This window comes from Apium graveolens, chromosome 6 (genome assembly GCF_009905375.1).
Source record: "Apium graveolens cultivar Ventura chromosome 6, ASM990537v1, whole genome shotgun sequence".
Classification (NCBI taxonomy): domain Eukaryota; kingdom Viridiplantae; phylum Streptophyta; class Magnoliopsida; order Apiales; family Apiaceae; genus Apium; species Apium graveolens.
This window is the reverse complement of record NC_133652.1, coordinates 111,603,389-111,607,565: the sequence shown is the minus strand read 5'-3', so window position 1 is coordinate 111,607,565 and position 4,177 is coordinate 111,603,389. Positions and strand designations below refer to the sequence as shown.

The 4,177-nt window shown below is 41.0% G+C and overlaps 1 non-coding gene across 1 annotated transcript; it reads right to left on the bottom strand.

The window, feature by feature from the left end:
* Positions 1-2,946: 2,946 nt before the first annotated feature.
* LOC141669381 (small nucleolar RNA R71) lies at positions 2,947-3,053 on the bottom strand. The gene has a single exon (XR_012553667.1). It is a non-coding gene; the product is annotated as a small nucleolar RNA R71 (small nucleolar RNA).
* Positions 3,054-4,177: the final 1,124 nt, after the last annotated feature.

Below are 4,177 nucleotides of genomic sequence, written 5' to 3'. Positions count from 1 at the left end.
TTAAAGACGGAGAGTGGAGAAAAAGTAGTATTTAAGGGACAGAGGCAAGAGCGATTGTTTCTTATAATCATTCAGGCTAAGAAGTTGCTTAGGAAGGGTTGCGAGTCGTTCCTAGCTTAAGTAGTAGATTCAGAAAGAGACAGCCTCAGCATAGAAGATATTCCTGTAGTCAACGAATTTCCAGATGTGTTTCCAGATGAACTACCAGGTTTACCACCAGATCGACAAATCGAGTTTGAGATTAACCTAGCTCCGGGCACGGAACCAGTTTTGAAGGCCCCATATAGGATGGAACCAGCAGAAATGAAAGAGTTGGCAAGCCAGCTACAAGAATTATTTGACAAAGGAGTGATAAGGCCAAGTACGTCGCCATGGGGAGCACCTGTTCTGTTTGTAAAGAAAAAAATGGAAGCATGAGGTTATATATAGATTATCGGGAGTTGAATAAGGTGACGATTAAGAACCGGTACCCGCTACCAAGAATAGATGACCTATTTGATCAGCTGAAGGGAGCAAAGTGCTTTTCCAAGATTGACTTAAGATCAGGATACCATCAATTAAAGATCAAAGAAGAAGACATCCCGAAGACAACATTCAGGATAAGATACGGACATTATGAATTCTTAGTGATGTCGTTTGGGTTGACTAATGCTCCGGCAGCATTTATGGATCTGATGAATCGGGTATGGGTATTTAAAAAAGTATTTGGACAAGTTTGTAGTGGTATTTATTGATGACATTCTTATCTATTCAAAGACGGAAGAAGAACACATGCAGCATCTATGGATAGCATTAGAGATACTCCAACAAGAGAAGTTATCAACAAGATAAGTGGCATTTTATACCACTTAGAACGTCTTAAATGGCTTAAATTGGTGTCTTGAAATCAAGTATTTTGTGTATTTGATGCGTTTTTCTAGTGTTTATGCATTTCAGGGTATTAGTTGCATTTCGGGGGAGGAATCATCAAGAATAAGCCTTGGCATGTATTCACCATTGCGAGAGGAAAGGAAAGGGCAGATTACGGCGAAGGAACAGAGCAAACCTGGATTTTTTCCAGGCCTGCGCGCCCGCGCAGCAATGCTGAGCGGCCGCGCAGCAACCTGCGCGCCCGCGCAGCTATGCTGAGTGGCCGCGCAGGGTCGGGGAAAAAGATAAATTATTTTAGACTTCTACTTCTGTTTGGCTTCCAACTTCTATGTAATCTGAGTTTTATGGGACTATTAAAGGTAGATTTGAGACGTTTTCACAGAGAGTATTAAGGGGATTATGTTTTAGATTGTGTTTTACGCAAGAAGCGAAGGAGATAAGGAAGAAGACCGATTTAGCACACCGCAACGAAGAGGAAGCATATTTTCTTGTGATTCTTGTTTCGTTGTAATGTTGGATGCTAGTTTTCTTGCTTTGACTTATTTACTCTTGTGACGTACTCTGTTTTAATATAATTAGTTTAGTTATTATTTTCCTGTGTTTGTTTATCATGATTTCATATGAACCCATGATGGCGATAAGTTCTATTATGGGCTAATCGTGATCATGGGGTTGCAACAGATTTATTATGGAATTCTTTAGTTAATTGTTTAATACTTTAGTGTGTGATGATTGCATGATATCTAGTATTGGTTGTGCGTATTCGTCTTATGTGCGTCGCGAACATATAAGATAGGGTGTTAATCTCTTGTGAAGCGACGGTGGATCTTGAGATTTAGAACTTGCCATGCTAGCATAGGTTCATGTACGTTGTGCATGATTAGTGGGTAACTCTAACAGTTTTATTTGCCCTATGTAATCAAAAGGAATAACTTGTGCTTAAATCGTTGTGTTGTCAATTTCTGTAGACATATAGGAACTCAACATAATTGATGACTATTCGACTTCTATCTTAATTGTGGATGCTTGGTAGAATGGTATTAGTACAATGAAAGTTGGCTTTTATCAGTTTTGTATTATTCGATTAATATCATCACTGTCACATGCTAAAGGTAATAACAATGGCTATAGAAGGAAGTAATAATGAAGTTGTGATTTCATGAGTGTTTTATTATTGATAAATTAAAGTGTTAGTTAAGTGGTTAATTAAGTAGTTAATTATAGTTAATATTTAATCAACAATTTTAAGTGTTATTATCTTAACATTGAGAAGTAATCATACATTGGTGAGTGAGTTTAATTAGACAATAATTTAGTCTGAGTCTCTGAGGGAACGAACTAGAAAGTATTCTATATTACTTGCGAACGCGTATACTTGTGTGAATATTAGCGCGTGTTTTCGCCCTAACAAGTTTTTGGCGCCGCTGCCGGGGACTCGGCGTATTTGTTTAGTTTATGTACTTACCATCATTGGTCATTAGGACTCAGTGATTAGGACGTAGTAGTTACTTACTCTTTTCGGTTGTGTTTCAGGTACTTTAGCAAGCGTTTATGCAAACTCGTTCTCGTGCTCGCAAGAGGACTTTAGATACAACTGAGGAGACAGACGAAGTTCTTGATATTCCGGAGAAGTTAGATTTTGAGGATTCGGATTCAGGAACTGAGCAGAAAGAACCAGTAAACATGGGAGATCGTATTGTTCAAGCTGATCCAGCTCTTATGGATTTTTCTCGTCCTAAAATTGATGACATTCAGTCAAGCATCCTTCATCCGGCTATTCAAGTTAACACCTTTGAAATCAAGCCGGGCACTATTCAGATGGTGCAGAATTCTGTTTCTTTTGGAGGAACAGCAACTGCAGACCCCAACATGCACATAAGGAATTTTGTCGAGATCTGCAGCACTTTTAAGTATAATGGCGTGACTGATGAGGCTATCAAGTTGAGGCTTTTCCCATTCTCACTGAGGGATAAGGCTAAAGACTGGTTACATTCTGAACCAGCTGGGTCCATCACTACGTGGCAAGATCTTGCGCAAAAGTTTCTGGTGAAGTTTTATCCAATGGCAAAGACTGCTGCTATGAGGAGTGCTCTTACTCAGTTTGTGCAGCAACCTACAGAATCTATGTGCGAGGCTTGGGAACGCTACAAGGAAATGTTGAGAAAATGTCCACATCATGGAATGCCGGATTGGATGGTGATCACTGGTTTCTATAATGGTTTGGGGGCCCAATCTCGGCCCATGCTCGATGCAGCAGCTGGAGGCGCCTTATGAGCTAAAACCTATACTGAGGCGTATAATCTTATCGAGACGATGGCTGTAAATGAGCATCAAAACCCAACTCAGAGGATGACGTCAGGCAAGGTAGCAGGTATTCTGGAAGTTGATGCAGCCACCGCTATTGCAGCCCAGCTCCAAGCGCTATCAATGAAGGTTGATTCTTTGGTTACGTATGGAGTTAATCAAATAGCTATGGTTGGTGAGCTTTGTGCAGGTTCTCATGCTACGGATCAGTGTTCTCTTGTCAACGAATCTGTTCAGTATGTGAATAATTATCAGCGACAACAGCAGCCTGTGCCAGCGACCTATCATCCTAATAACAGAAATCATCCAAATTTCAGCTGGGGGAATAATCAGAATGCTATTCAGCCACCATATCAGCAAGGAGTGAGTAAACAGTTTAACCCACCTAGATTCCAGCAACCACAGCAGTATGCTACAAGGCAATCATATCCTCAACAGGGAAGTGCAGCTGCACCTACTAGTGCTGATTTTGAGGAACTTAAGTTGTTGTGCAAGAGTCAGGCGGTTTCTATCAAGACCTTGGAAAATCAAATCGGTCAATTAGCCAATGCAATGCTCAATCGTCAACCTGGCACTCTTCCCAGTGACACGGAAGTACCAGGCAGGAAGGAAGCTAAAGAGCAAGTCAAGGCTATTACCTTAAGGTCTGGAAAAGTGGCTGATGCTGAAAAGGCAAAGGAAGTCGAAGCTGAAGTTAGAGATGAAGAATCTAAGCAAAAGGAGAAAGCGGCGGAACCAAGGAAGACTACTGTTGAACACACTCTGCCTGAGGCTAATACAGGGGAGAAACAGCTCTATCCTCCATCACCTTTTCCCAAGAGATTGCAGCAACAAAAGCTGGATAGACAGTTCGGGAAGTTTCTGGAGGTGTTCAAGAAACTTCACATCAATATACCTTTCGCTGAGGCTCTGGAACAAATGCCTAGTTATGCGAAGTTTATGAAGACTATTCTTTCAAGGAAGGTGAAACTGGATGACCTTGAAACCGTTGCTCTCACGGAAG